Source organism: Ctenocephalides felis, unplaced genomic scaffold (genome assembly GCF_003426905.1).
Source record: "Ctenocephalides felis isolate EL2017-DRISC unplaced genomic scaffold, ASM342690v1 CF-g0.4_SCAFFOLD_03571, whole genome shotgun sequence".
Classification (NCBI taxonomy): Eukaryota; Metazoa; Arthropoda; class Insecta; order Siphonaptera; family Pulicidae; genus Ctenocephalides; species Ctenocephalides felis.
Genome location: NW_020539725.1, coordinates 36,055,476 through 36,070,543, shown reverse-complemented (window position 1 = coordinate 36,070,543; position 15,068 = coordinate 36,055,476). Strand labels below are relative to the sequence as shown.

The 15,068-nt window shown below is 29.5% G+C and overlaps 1 non-coding gene and 1 pseudogene across 1 annotated transcript; both read left to right on the top strand.

Annotated features, from left to right (window-relative positions):
- The window catches only part of LOC113385429, a 53,380-nt pseudogene that overhangs the window by 33,418 nt on the left and 4,894 nt on the right, over window positions 1-15,068 (top strand).
- LOC113387189 lies at window positions 10,425-10,637 on the top strand. The gene has a single exon (XR_003368139.1). It is a non-coding gene; the product is annotated as a small nucleolar RNA U3 (small nucleolar RNA).

Below are 15,068 nucleotides of genomic sequence, written 5' to 3'. Positions count from 1 at the left end.
GTCTTTTATCATAATTCTTTTAACTCATATGGAACCAGTTAACTTTACATCTATATAGAAAAACTCTGAAGGCACCCATAGTGGTAAATATAGTCTTTCATCATAATTCTTTTAACTTATTTGGAACTAGTTAACTTTACATCTATATAGCATATAGCAGATTTTAAAAACCCGTTTTAATTGTTGAAGTTATTTTTATCTTGAATGTTAGATTTATTCTTTTATACAATCAATCATACTGAGATTATTCATATTCAGACGAAAGAATTTGGTTGGTTTTGGATGGTCCAGTTGATAGCATATGGATAGAAAATCTAAACTCTGTCTTAGATGACAATAAAACTCTTACTCTTGCGAATGGCGATCGTTTAACAATGTCGCCGACATGCAAAATCATTTTCGAACCTCACAATATCGACAATGCATCACCAGCTACCGTAAGTAGAAATGGAATGGTTTACATGAGTTCTTCAGGATTGGACTGGAGACCCAGTAAGTAAAAATAAAGTTCATTTATTCTTTCAACATATATTCACTTGTTTTATTTTTACAGTTGTATCATCGTGGTTGAAGTTCCGTACTGCACAAGAAACGACGGTTTTCCAAGAATTATTTGAATGTTCTTTTCAAACAGTGTATTCATGGTGTACGCAAACTCTTAAAGCAGTTATGCAACTCTTACAATGTAATGTGGTTAAACAAATGTTGGATTTGTTACAAGGACTTGTTCCTCAACAAGTACAAGAAGAAACTAGCGCCGCTAAGAGTGTGTCTGGTGATATAGATCAAGGTATACCTTTATCAAAATTTTATCTTAAACCGGTTATGAAATTTATTGATATATAAATATAAATTATTATTTGAAATCTATTTGAGCGACAATTGATTGATACCTACTATTATTATATTAAATTCAAGTGAAGAAAATAATGTTTTAATGTTTTTTCAGATGACGAACTAACAGATGGTGACAAAGCAGTGCAAATTCAAGCACCTATTTTATCTGTAGAACACTTAAATAAAATTTATGTTTTTGCACTGACATGGGGTATAGGAGCGCCTTTAGAAAATAATGATAGACGAAAACTAGATCTTTATTTAAGAGAAAATTTTGCTGATAATCTAGATCTACCAAAACCAACAAAGAAAGAACCAAAAGGTATATCAATAGAATTCTCAGGAATTTAAATATAAATAATATTAAAATTTGGCATGATTTAATTTTTAGCGACTATTTTTGATTTTGTTGTGAGTTCTAATGGCACGTGGGAACCTTGGACAAGTTTAGTAACTAATTATGTGTATCCTGATATCAGCACACCAGATTTCTTAAGTATCATGGTACCCATTCCTGATAACGTACGAATAGACTATTTGATTGATACTATTGTGAAACAAGAAAAAGCTGTGTTGCTTATCGGTAAGTTACATCACTTATTATGATCTGATAATAAAGAAATATTTATGAAAATTATTATATAATAATATTTACAATTTTTTGCGGAATAAGTATGTTTAGGAAAGTTTTAGACACCTTCTTGTAAACTAATTATAATTTTTCTTCTTATTAAGGTGAGCAAGGTTCGGCTAAAACAGTGATGATGAAAGCTTATATGAAAAAAGCCAATCCAGATCAGTATCTTGGCCGTTCTTTTAACTTTTCTTCTGCAACAAGTCCATATCAGTTTCAAAAAACAATTGAAAGTTATGTAGATAAGCGCAGTGGTAGCACTTTTGGGCCGGCAGGCGGTAAAAAAATGATTGTTTTTGTGGATGACATCAATTTGCCGCAAATCAACGAATGGGGAGATCAAATTACTAATGAAATAGTAAGGCAAGTTATGGATATGAAAGGCTTTTATAGCCTTGAAAAACCTGGAGAATTTACAACTATTGTAGATGTATTGTTTGTCGCAGCTATGGGACAACCAGGTAGGTAAAAATAGTTTGATGCATAAAATATTTATGCTATAGGGAATCACATTTGTTTCAGATATGTTTATTTTCTAAGCACTTATTGTTAGCATAAACAAAAAAAAAAGATATTTGTTTCTGAAGCTAGAACATTATATTATTGTCTTCTAATTGAAATCTTTATTCTATTTTTGTCATTAGGCGGAGGACGAAATGATATACCGTCAAGATTAAAGAGACAATTTTCTGTGTTTAATTGTACTATACCTGATGACGCAGCTATTGATAAAATATTCCGTGTCATGGGCGAAGGGCATTACAACAGCAAACGTGGTTTTCCTCTAGAAGTTAGAAACCTTGTGAAGAAAATAATTCCTCTGACCAGAGTTTTATGGCAAAGGTAACACTGCTAATTCAAATAAGGTATATGAGCAGTATAAATTTAGTGAAAGTAGTGACGATAATAAACAAAATATGAATCAAAATATATATATAAATGAACAATAGCATTCAGAATATTTTTACAAATTTCATTTTGTTATATTCATATCAGAAAATAGGTATGGTGGTTAATGTACCCAAGGTATATAATTATTATCGATTTACTATTATTTTTTTTATTCAACAATAGATTTATAACTGTCCTAGATAGACATTTAGTAAATCTTTTGGCGATTAGAGATACAATTTAATTATTATCGATTTATTATTAATGAAATAATATGTTGTTTTCTAGAACGCGTGCCAAGCTATTACCAACTCCAGCTAAATTTCATTATGTATTTTCGTTACGAGATCTTTCAAGAATTTGGCAAGGACTTGTGGGTACATTATCAACAGTTGTCGATAGCGAATCAGTTCTTCTTGTATTGTGGAAACATGAATGCAGCAGGTATGATCCATATATCACACAAAATTTAGAAATAAAAATATTTGATATAAACAAAACATAAAATAGATTTTGATGATTATCATTTTAACCCTTTTGCTGCGGGCATCGTCTATAGACGACATCCTCTTGACAAGATTTAGCTTCCAAAATGTACAAATGTTATGATATTTGTACATCAGAATAAAATGGAATCAAACCTTTTTAGAATGATTTAACAGAGTATGAACAACTGTTTATAAAATTGTTTCAATCATTATTATTACGGACTCAATCCTTCTGCTATTTCTTATATAAAATATGAATCATCATTTAAATGAATTCATAACTGAATGCACAGAATATTACATACAAATATATATGAATAATTATTAATATTATTTCATTGTACTTTGCTAGAGTATTTTCCGATCGTTTTACATCTTTTGCGGATAAAGAATGGTTCGATGAAGAACTTATGAACGTCGTCGTTGAAATGTTAGGGCCACAATACAAGGCTAAGACAGAAGCCAATCCTGCATTCGTAGATTTTATGAGGTAAATAGCTTGTTTCTTATATTATTTTGAAAGCAGTATTTGTAATTGTGAATATTTTTTTATTTTATTTCAATGTCATTATACAGGGATGCTCCTGAGCCTACCGGAGAAGAAGGTGAAGATGCTGATATGGAATTACCTAAAGTTTATGAACCCGTATATGATTTGTCTGTTTTACGTGAAAGATTGGATATGTTCTTATCACAGTTTAATGAAATGGTGCGCGGATCTGGAATGGACTTGGTATTTTTTCCAGATGCTATGCTTCATTTAGTTAAGGTGGGTTTAGTTAAATTGTTTAATAGTGATTTTTCATGATATTAAGGTGAAAATTAAAAATAAGCACTTATTTTTGCACAATTTTTTTAACTAAGGAAACATTTTTCAGGTTTCTAGAGTTATACGTCATCCACGAGGCAATGTGATGTTAGTTGGTGTCGGAGGATCAGGCAAGCAAAGTTTAACTAAGTTATCGTCTTTTATCGCAGGTAAAACGCAAGTGAAAATTAATGAATGCTTTTTCTCAAACATTTCTTGAAATGTTATGTAATTGAAATTCAAGGGGCATTGACGTGCTTCTATAATTTTATCACTATTTAAATACGGTGTAATAATTTTATTTCTTGCGTATTATTATTTTTATATTTATCTATTTATTTTAGGTTACAAAACATTCCAAATTGCGTTAACTCGCTCTTACAATGTGGGTAATTTCTTAGAAGATTTGAAACTTTTATATCGATCATGCGGAGTTCAAGGAAAAGGAACAACATTTATTTTTACGGATATGGATATTAAAGAAGAAGGATTTCTAGAATATTTGAACAATATATTATCATCTGGAGTCATATCTAATCTGTTTACAAAAGATGAACAGTTAGAAATTATATCGGAATTGACACCGATCATGAAACGGGAAAATCCCAAACGAACTTTGAATAATGAACTAGTGATGGATTATTTTTTGAACAGAACTTGCCAGTATTTGCATGTGGTATTCTGCTTCTCGCCTGTAAGTATTTTAATAAATGATAAATAATTTTAATTTAATTGTAAAAAACTAATTAAAATTTACAAAACAACATTGATAATATCTTCTAATATATATTCTAATTGACAATATTTTATTTAAAAGAAGATATTAGGGCTAATAACATAAGTATCTGTAATTACATGAACTACATATTTTCTTTTACGTTTAAATCTATTCAATCTAACGAACTTAAGAATAATGGAAAAGCAAAATATTTATCAATTTGTCTATACGATTTAGAATCAATGGTCATGGTCATGATGCATAATAAAATCAATATCCTTGAACGTTAAAATATTAGATAAAAAAATATTCAAAAAAAAAAAAATTGAATAAATATGGTGAAACTTAGGTACTTGAAAATTCAAAATTTTTAATTGAAACCTTTAATTTTTAATTAAAATACATTTTTACTATACTTTTTAAAATATTTATATTCAATAAAGAATGCCCTATACTAATGCTTAACTTCGACATACGCCATCAATTAATTTGATTAAATCCTTTAATATATAATATTTTTTAAAACATGCAAATAAAATTGAGGCAAAACTTGAATTTTGAATTATAATGGTTATGGGAATAACTTGACTAATGTTTAGGATTTATATGTATGTTCATCGATTCCTATCTTTCTCATCAAATACTGTATTGGAAAATTTTTGGTAGAAATTGCTCTAAAATTTATTCTGTAATATGTAATTTAAATAGTATATTTATTTATCAATATTATAGAAATGCAACATGTAAATGGATACTTTAAATCGTTGCAATGTACGAGTGGTAAGAGTTAAAAATATGTATTTAGCGCTGATTTATAGTGATCTACAAAAAACGGTTTTTACTTTTTACTTAATCTTCAACCATATATATAGAATTACATCAATTACCTTCCTAAAGTAAATAATTAATTGTAACGATGTAATAAATTTTTAAGGTGGGCGAATCGTTCCGAAGCCGGGCGATGCGTTTCCCAGCATTGGTATCGGGTTGTACAGTCGATTGGTTCCAACCGTGGCCGCGAGATGCCCTAGTTTTAGTTGCGCAGCATTTCTTGCATGAGTTCGAAATAGCTTGCACACCTGAAACAAAACAAGAACTGGTCTCTGCACTCGGTTCAATACAGGACGCCGTTGCCGAAACTTCAACTATTTACTTCCAAAGGTATTTTCACACTGAATCATCATCCGTATGTTTAATTCACTGAACGCCAAGCACTTTAGGAATAATATTCCAAACTAGTGGGGCGCATGGCATCGTGCCTTAAGGCAAATTGTTGAAACTTTCCGTACCAAAAATTATTTTTTTCTTAAAAAGATTAACATTTTTGAAAAAAAAATTACTTTCAAAAAATTAGATTTTTGAGAAACTATAAATTTTTGACAAAAATTTCTTTTGTCATATGTCTAATGATCATTTTTGACCGCCAAATGGCATGTTTTTTACTTTTTTCACTAGATCTCTGAAATCGCTAGACCTGTCTTCATGAAAATTTGATCAATTCTTCATCTTGTCAATACAAGTAAAATGTTTTCTGAATTATTAAAATTTGACGCTCCGTTCACTTAAAATCTGAGTTACCGTTTGTGGCACTTTTTGCCCCGTATCTTCGAAACGGATAGATCTGTCTATGCCAAAAACTAATCAGCACGCCTCCTTATTAACAGCAATTGTATGTTTTTTGAATAATTAAAATCCGTTGAACCGTGTTCCCGAAATCGTCGACGAAAATTTGCATCCGCACACACACACACACGCATACATCTATTTTTTTAAGGTATGCCAAAATGTTCAGAAACCTTTGAAACGTAAAGATATATACAAATTTTCATTTTCAACTTTTTTGCGATTACTATAACTTTCTCTACGGGAAGTTAAAAAGGGTATTTGCGTATCTTATACCCTAAAATCTAAATTCATATGCCACATTGAATGCTTTTTTTAATTGTTTTTTTTTTAATTGCGCGGTTTTTCAAATGTTTCGGTAGGTAGTATAACTTTTTTTAGCACCTGTTTATAGGACAAAGGATATCATCTACTGTAAGAATTTACTATAGGAATAGAATGTTTCTAAATAAAATTTGCATTTTAGTGACCCACAAAAGTACAAATGATGTGCACAAATTTTACGTGACAAAATTTTTTTAAATTAGATATTTAAATCTGAGCAGCAATGAAAACAAGTTATTAAATCGAAGCGATGACTAAAATTTATAAAATAGTTTCAAATTTAATTGTAATTCAACTGTACTTTATTCGATTTTTTTAATAGTTTCTAACAATATGAAAAATATTAAACATATTGTATAGTACATAATCAAGTATACCTATATTTTAATTTGACGTAACTTATAATTATATTTATAGAAAAACATCGTTTGTTTAAGACTAAAAATATTCAGTACAAGCTATTTACTCTTTTTCAATTTATTCAATTTCAATATCAATACAAGGAAATTTTGTAAAACTTACTACAAGAACGATTGAAACAATAGATAAATAAAATGAAATATACATTATGATATATATTTTTTCCTTGAATATTTAATAAAAATGTGGTATTAATTTTATAGTTGATATCAAATCTCATGAATGATGGCTTAATAATAGGTTGTCAAATATCTCCCTTTCGCCTTTTTGTATTATAAACCAAGAGCAAAAAAGCGGAAGTGAGATATTTGACAACCTAATAATATTGTAATTCTATTATCATAGATTCAGGAGAGCTACACATGTTACACCAAAATCTTATTTAAATTTTATTGGCGGATACAAAAATATATATCAGCAAAAGCAGACAGAATTAGGTGAAGGTGCTCTCCGAATGGATACCGGTCTTGAAAAACTCGGTAATAATAAATATCAGATAATAAATAATAATGATATATATATATATATATATATATATATATATAACAATGCATGCAGTTTTTTGCAAACCAATAATTGAACGATATCAGACACAAAGCAATTTCTTTTCAGCTGAGGCTTCTTGTTCCGTTGAATCTTTGAAGCGCGACTTGGCAGTTATGGAAAAAGATTTAGCTGAAGCATCACATAAAGCTGAAAGAGTTTTATCTGAGGTTTGCTTAATTCCGTTTTTGAGAATACAGTAAAATTATTATTATAACGTCAACATAATTCGAAAAATGTATTCTATAAATTAGAAGCGCTTTAGGCATTTTTACGCTCAATACTATTTGAAAAATAATACAATGAGCAAAAATTATTTTTAATGTGTGTAATACTTCATATGAAGTAAAGCAAATAAAAAATAACAATTCAAAATAATTTGCACTGGTAAATATTTATATTTATCATAGGTGACAGAACGAGCAGCTCAGGCTGAAATTGTCAAAAATCAAGTGCAAAAAGTAAAGGAAAAGGCAGAGGCTTTAGTAGCATATATAGCCGAAGAAAAAGCATTAGCTGAAGTTAAATTGGAAGCTGCAAAACCGGCGCTAGAAGAAGCTGAGGCCGCTCTGAACACCATTAAACCTGCTCATATAGGTATGAGATATTTTTCATCTCACATAAAATATCATTAAAATGCTTTTTTTATACTATTCCTTATCAAATAAAAATTTTTAGCAACTGTTAGAAAACTCGGCAGACCGCCTCATTTGATCATGAGAATTATGGACTGCGTATTGATCTTATTTCAAAGAAAGTTACATAATGTTGTAACTGATTCTGAAGCTTGTTGTCCTAAGCCATCGTGGGCTGAATCTTTAAAGGTTAAAATAACATAATTAAATTACATACATACAAAAATATGCACATACGTATGATTAAACATATATATTAATACATATTATTAGAGTCATAAATAATATAAACATAAACATTTAATTTTCAGATGATGTCCAGCACTACGTTCCTCTTACAATTACAAAATTATCCTAAAGACACAATAAATAATGAAATGGTAGAACATTTACAACCATATTTTGATATGGAGGATTATAATATGGATACTGCCAAACGCGTTTGCGGTAAATAGTTTAATATTTATACCAGAATCAAAGAATGATTTTATATTATCTAATAAGTGATATTTGGTATATGTATTTATATAGCATATCATATTATATATATTTTATAATTATATATTCAAGGTGATGTTGCCGGTTTATTATCTTGGACAAAAGCAATGGCATTCTTTCACAGTGTAAATAAGGAAGTTTTGCCACTTAAGGCAAATTTAACCCTACAAGAAGCTAGATTGAAGGTAAAAGTTCATTTGACTGATTGAATTAATTATCATCTAAATGAGATCAAGCTTTTTATGAGGGTCGTATTACCCGTGTATTTCAAAGCTTCTTAATACTTTGTGATGATGAAATATAAATAAGTGACAAGAAATGTTTGATGCACAATCTTGTTCGTTGAAAACTGATGATTTTTTATTTATAGATTTTTTTGCTCTTCAATTTTAACACATTCACAATAAGTTTTTGAAATATAACATAAATTATTATAACATTTTGTAATTGACTGCTAAACTATTTACCATTTTTTTCAAACGTTAGAATCATATTAATTTCCAATGTGTACACGATTACAATATTAGTCTAGGCTGTAGTACTACAAAAATAGTTTTTGAATTTTTAAATTAAATAGGTTCAAAATTGTGGGCTAAAATAATGTAGACGAAAAATTTACACAGTTTTCTGCTAATTACAAAGAAATTACTTAGCCGATCGTCGCACAAAACTGACAAACGATAGTTTTTTATCGAGTTACATCAATTGTCTTCGTTTTTGAGGAATTGGTGACGAAAGGTTAGAAATCCGCACGCGTACTTACACACATACTTTTTCGGAAAATCGTATTTTACTTCATATTTAGTTTCATGTTTCATATGACTACCATTTGCATTAGCTAGGTGAATATCAACTAGTGGGGCGCATGGCATCGTGCCTTAAGGCAAATTGCTGGAACTTCCCGTACCAAAAATATTTTTTTTTTAAATGATTAACATTTTTGAAAAAAAATAACTCTGAAAAAATTAGATTTTTGAGAAAATATAAATTTTTGACAAAAATTTACTTTTTTGAAAAAAAAAACTTTTTGAAAAAAAAAATATTTTGAAATATTTTGGAAATTCTGAACTTTTTTTCAAAGCAATCGTACTGCTTTAACTGCAGAGAGACGAAATATCAAAGCGCGTAAGCGCCGCGTTGCCGTCTAACGGATAAACATTGGTACGGAACCCATAGAAATGTAAACAAAATTTATACTTATTGTTAAAATCTCTATAAAATATCTGATAATTTGATATGCATATGTCTAATGATAATTTTTCACCGCCAAATGGCTTTTTTTTTACTTTTTTTACTAGATCTCCGAAACCGCTAGATCTATTTGATCAGTTCCTCATCTTGTTAATACAAGTAAAATATTTTTGAATTATTCAAATCGGACGCTCCGTTCTCTTAAAAACTGAGATACCGTTTTTGGCACTTTTTGCCCCATATCTTCGGAACGGCTAGACCTGCCTGGCCAAAAACTAATCAGCACGTCTCCTTATCAATACGAATCGAATGTTTTTTGAAGTATTCAAATCGCTTTAACCGTGTTCGCACACACACATACACGCACATACACACACACACATACATAGACACACACACACATACATCCATTTTTTCTAAGGTATGCCAAAATGTTCAGAAGGTATTGAAACGTAAAAATATATAAACATTTTCATTTTCGATTTTTTTGCGTTACTATAACTTGCCCTACGGGAAGTTAATTATTAAGTTTGAAATAAAAATTCAGAAAGCATAATAAACGCTAAATAGAATAAATAATATATTATGAAGTTCCATCATCTACTCATTATAGGAACTCGTTTATGTTTATCTAACGCACTTTTCTAACTATAGAATAAATGCGTATGTACGCACAACACTCATTCTATACTCAACAAGAGTAGAAACAGAAGCGGTAGATGTCTCCGTTTGGTATACCTGCGTCACATTAACCTGTAATCGCCGCACAAACCTGAAAGCAATTGGCTTGTCTCGGTCGAAACGTCGTTTCAGCAAGATCATACTTCACAGGATCATTTCTGTAGTATGTCTTCACAATCTCTTCACTCAAACGTGGAGTTGATGCGACCTCGACGATGAGTCGTAGCGTCGTACCCTGAGCGTGAGAAAGATGATCGAACTTCATTTGGAGTTTGGTCATCATCGATGACCGTTCGCCAAAATCCCTCGTGGATTTTGGTCATGGGTGTGATGCTTTCTGAGAGGTCCCTTTCATATAAAAACTTTATCTTTATATTATTATTATTATTATCTTGACTGCAATTCCAAAAACGACGGCCAACGTCTTTTGTGTTTCTTCTTGTTCAAAAGAAAGATCTTAAGGGGTATTCTAGTGTAGAGCGATGAATTTTAGGTCATTTTTAAAGTGTCGTAAAAGAAAGCAATGAATGTTTTTACTATCCATTTTTTCACCACTTGCTTATTAATATTATTAAAATACAAAACAAAAATTGAAAAATAAAAAAGTTGAAAATTGTAAAACCTGACAGCTCATGAAGTGGGTGGTCTCAAAAAATTGGCACCTCAGTTTTGACATGATTTCAGCCCTCCTAGCCATCGGAAATGCAAAAAATAAAAAGATTATTAATCTACGATGATGTCGCAATGGTCCGAACTAGCGATGGGAAAAAAAGATTTTTTTTTACAAATTGGCGTCTGTTTGAAAAAAAGTGTTTTTTTACTGTTTTTTTTGAGTTTCTCGAGTTTTTTAAAAATAGTAAAAATTGGAATTTGGGGATAATCTTAGTTCGGGGTATAGATAGGTCTATAAACAAGACTCTCTGAACATTTCAAGTGAATCCATCGATTAAAATTCGAGAAATCGTGTCAACAGTACTGAAAAAGTATGTTCTAAGAAAAACGCATTTAAAATTTTGCGTGAAGCCAAACCAGTATGGAGACCGAGTCAGTAAAATGCCTATATCTCCGAAAATAATTCAAATTTTCAAAAACCTTCTCGTACCCATATTCTTAGATAGTTAAACTTTGAAAATATGAAATAAAAAAAAATCGATTATTTTGAATTTCTACACTAGAATACCCTCTTAAAGAAGCTGCTAAACACGTTCACGGATAGTAAAAGTTTCAGCGAGATACAAAAACAGACAGACAATTTGTTTTTAAATTGGTTGTGATATCGAAATATTAATTAAACACACCGATCAGTTTATTTTAATTTCCATTTATTCTATCGTTAAAAATATTCACTAATATTTTATGTTTGATTTTCAAGAAAAATTAAGTTTTATGTATTTTGTTATTTTTATATAATTACAACCAAATTATAATTATACCTCTAAATCATTACTTTACTTTTCTACCTTGTGAATAATTTTGTAAATTAAAGCCATAAAATATAAATTAGTCGAAGTTGGTTTGCTAACTGTGATAAAATTCATTAAAATTTGTTTTAGCTAGTAGTAAAACAGCGTGTAAATGACTATTAACGTTTATTAAACAAAATTAGATAAATTAAAAATTATGGCTAGGCATATGAATATATTTGAAATTCTGTGAAATAGTGATAATACAAGAATTTTAGTTTTCTATAATTAAAGTATATATTGCTGTAGAATATATAAAAATCTTTACCAAAAACTACAATGAATAAAATCAAACATAAATATAATAAATAATATTATTATTATTAATCACTCAGTTAGCCAACGATGATTTGGCAGCCGCGGAACGGCAACTGGAGGAAAGAGAGGCAGCTCTGCAAGAAGTAAAAGACCAATACGACTCTGCAGTTGCTGAAAAGCAGAGATTAACCGATGCTGCCAACGTCTGTTTAAGAAAAATGACCGCCGCCACTGCTCTTATTAATGGTCTAGGTACGCAAATTTTTGGCAACATTTTATTGATTTATTTTATTTCGAAATGATAGATGTGTAAAAAATATAAATATTCATACTGGAACTACATAAAATAACAATTTTTGCTAGGTGGCGAAAAAATCCGTTGGACACAGCAAAGTAAAGATTTTAAAGAGCAGCTGGGTCGCTTAGTTGGTGATGTTGTGCTTGCAACTGGTTTTTTGTCGTACTGTGGTCCTTATAATCAAGAATTTAGAGCTAATTTGGTTAAACATTGGATGACTGTATTAAAATCTAGGGATATTCCGTTTACAGTAAATCTAAATATCACAGGTAAATTTAGACTAATATTTTACATAAACTGAAAGGTATTATTTTATGAAAACTGATCATATTGGTAATGGTACTAAAATAATCAAATTATAAATACATAATCGTAAATAAGTTTTATTATATCATTTCGTATCCAGTATTCAAACATAATTATATTTTATATTATTTTTTTTTGACCTCCTTCTGCCTTACTTTCAGCGTGTTAAGATATCACAATACGTAAAAAGAAATAATATTTTTAATATAATTTGAAATATAATATTAATTAAATATCTTTTCAAACTTGCAGCAATGATGGTAGAAAGTTCAACGGTATCAGAATGGACATTACAAGGTTTACCAAATGATGAATTGTCTGTTCAAAATGCACTAATTGTAACTAAATCAAGTTCATATCCTTTATTGGTGGACCCTCAAACTCAAGGAAAAATGTGGATCAAAAATAAAGAGGGAGCAAATGAATTGCAAATCACTTCATTAAATCACAAGTAATAAGAATTCAGATAATCAATAATAATTCTATTTAACTAAATTAATTTTATGCTACAGATATTTCCGTACTCACCTTGAAGACAGTCTTTCATTAGGAAGACCTCTACTTATTGAAGACGTAGGCGTTGAATTGGATCCCGTTATAGATAATGTACTGGATAAGAATTTTATCAAATCTGGTTCTATTGAAAAAGTAGTTGTAGGTGATAAGGAATGCGATGTCATGCCTGGTTTTATGCTATATATTACTACAAAACTGCCAAATCCTGCATATAGTCCAGAAATCAGTGCTCGGACTTCGATTATTGACTTTACTGTTACAATGCAAGGTGTAATGAACTACTTAAGAAAATATAATTAACTAATTTACTATTAGTTTATTCATATCTACTATAAGCTTTCATCAAATATTTATATTTTTGTACTTATTAAAAGGTTTGGAAGATCAGCTTTTGGGTAGAGTAATATTAATGGAGAAATCAGATCTAGAGGCAGAAAGGGTACAGCTTTTTGAATCTGTCATGACCAATCAACGGAATATGAAAGAACTTGAAAGTAACCTCTTATGCAGGTATTTGAAAAAATATTATTTTTTACTAGATTTACTATCTCTTAACTTGTAAAAATATATCAACTTTTCCAATTATAGATTGACTAGCTCCGAAGGATCACTTGTGGATGATGAATCTTTAATCAACGTACTTCAAGTAACAAAAGCTACAGCCGAAGAGGTTAATGAAAAACTAAAAGTGGCAGAACAGACCGAGAAAAAAATCATGGTTTGTTAATTCTATAATAAAAGAATTATTTTTTTATTAAAATAATTTACAAATAAAATTTATTTCATATTTCAAACTGTATGTTTGTATTTTTCAGAAAGCACGTGAAGAATTCCGTGCGGTTGCAGCGCGAGGATCTATATTGTATTTTCTGATTGTTGAAATGAGTGAAGTAAATGTTATGTATCAAAATTCTCTAAAACAATTCTTAAATATTTTTGATAATTCAATAACTAAATCCACCAAGAGTCCAAATACTGATGAGCGTATTGGCATTATACTTAAATATTTAACTTATGAGGTAATATTTGATTTTATTTACTACATATTTTAGTCTGTTTTTTTTATTTATTCAAATTTATTTAAATATTTTTTATTTATTTGTTATATAGGTTTGGGTGTTTACTTCAAGAAGTCTTTACGAACGTCATAAAGCCTTATTCACACTGATGTTGGCGATGAAAATTGATAGACAATGCGGTAAACTATGGACAAAATTGATATAATTTAATTCATTTATAACAAATAAACATTATAAAGATTAATTGTTTAGGTAATATATCACATGATGAGTTTATGGCCTTCATAAAAGGTGGTGCATCCCTAGACTTAAATGCTGTAACTCCAAAACCATTTCGATGGATATTAGACATTACATGGCTAAATTTAGTTGAAATTAACAAATTAGAAACTTTTGCAGAAGTACTGACTAGGGTAAGTTTTGTTATTGATATCACGATTTGTATATATTTAATATAACAGGTTAGCATAAAGTATAACTTAATATTAATGACATGGAAAAATTGTTTGAGTACTCAAAACTCAAAGTTGCGATGGATATTTTGTCATTTTATATATTGTTATAGGCAACCATTCAATCCCAAAATCTTAATAATTAATAATCTCTCAATCTTTTACTAAAATTTGAATTCTAACGTAATATTCTTATCTATTTCTTATGCTCTTTTGCAAAATTCTTTTGTCTAATCTAATATAAAGTTGTTTACAATACATATATTATTAATTCTTAGTATATTTTTTACAGATTGAACAGAATGAAAAAGAATGGCGTGTATGGTATGAAAAAGAAAAACCAGAAGAAGAGGATATTCCTTGTGGATATCAAACTTCACTTGATGTGTTCAGAAAACTCCTTTTAATAAGGTCTTGGAGCCCTGATAGAACTTTATCGCAAGCTAGAAAATACATTAAAGGTAA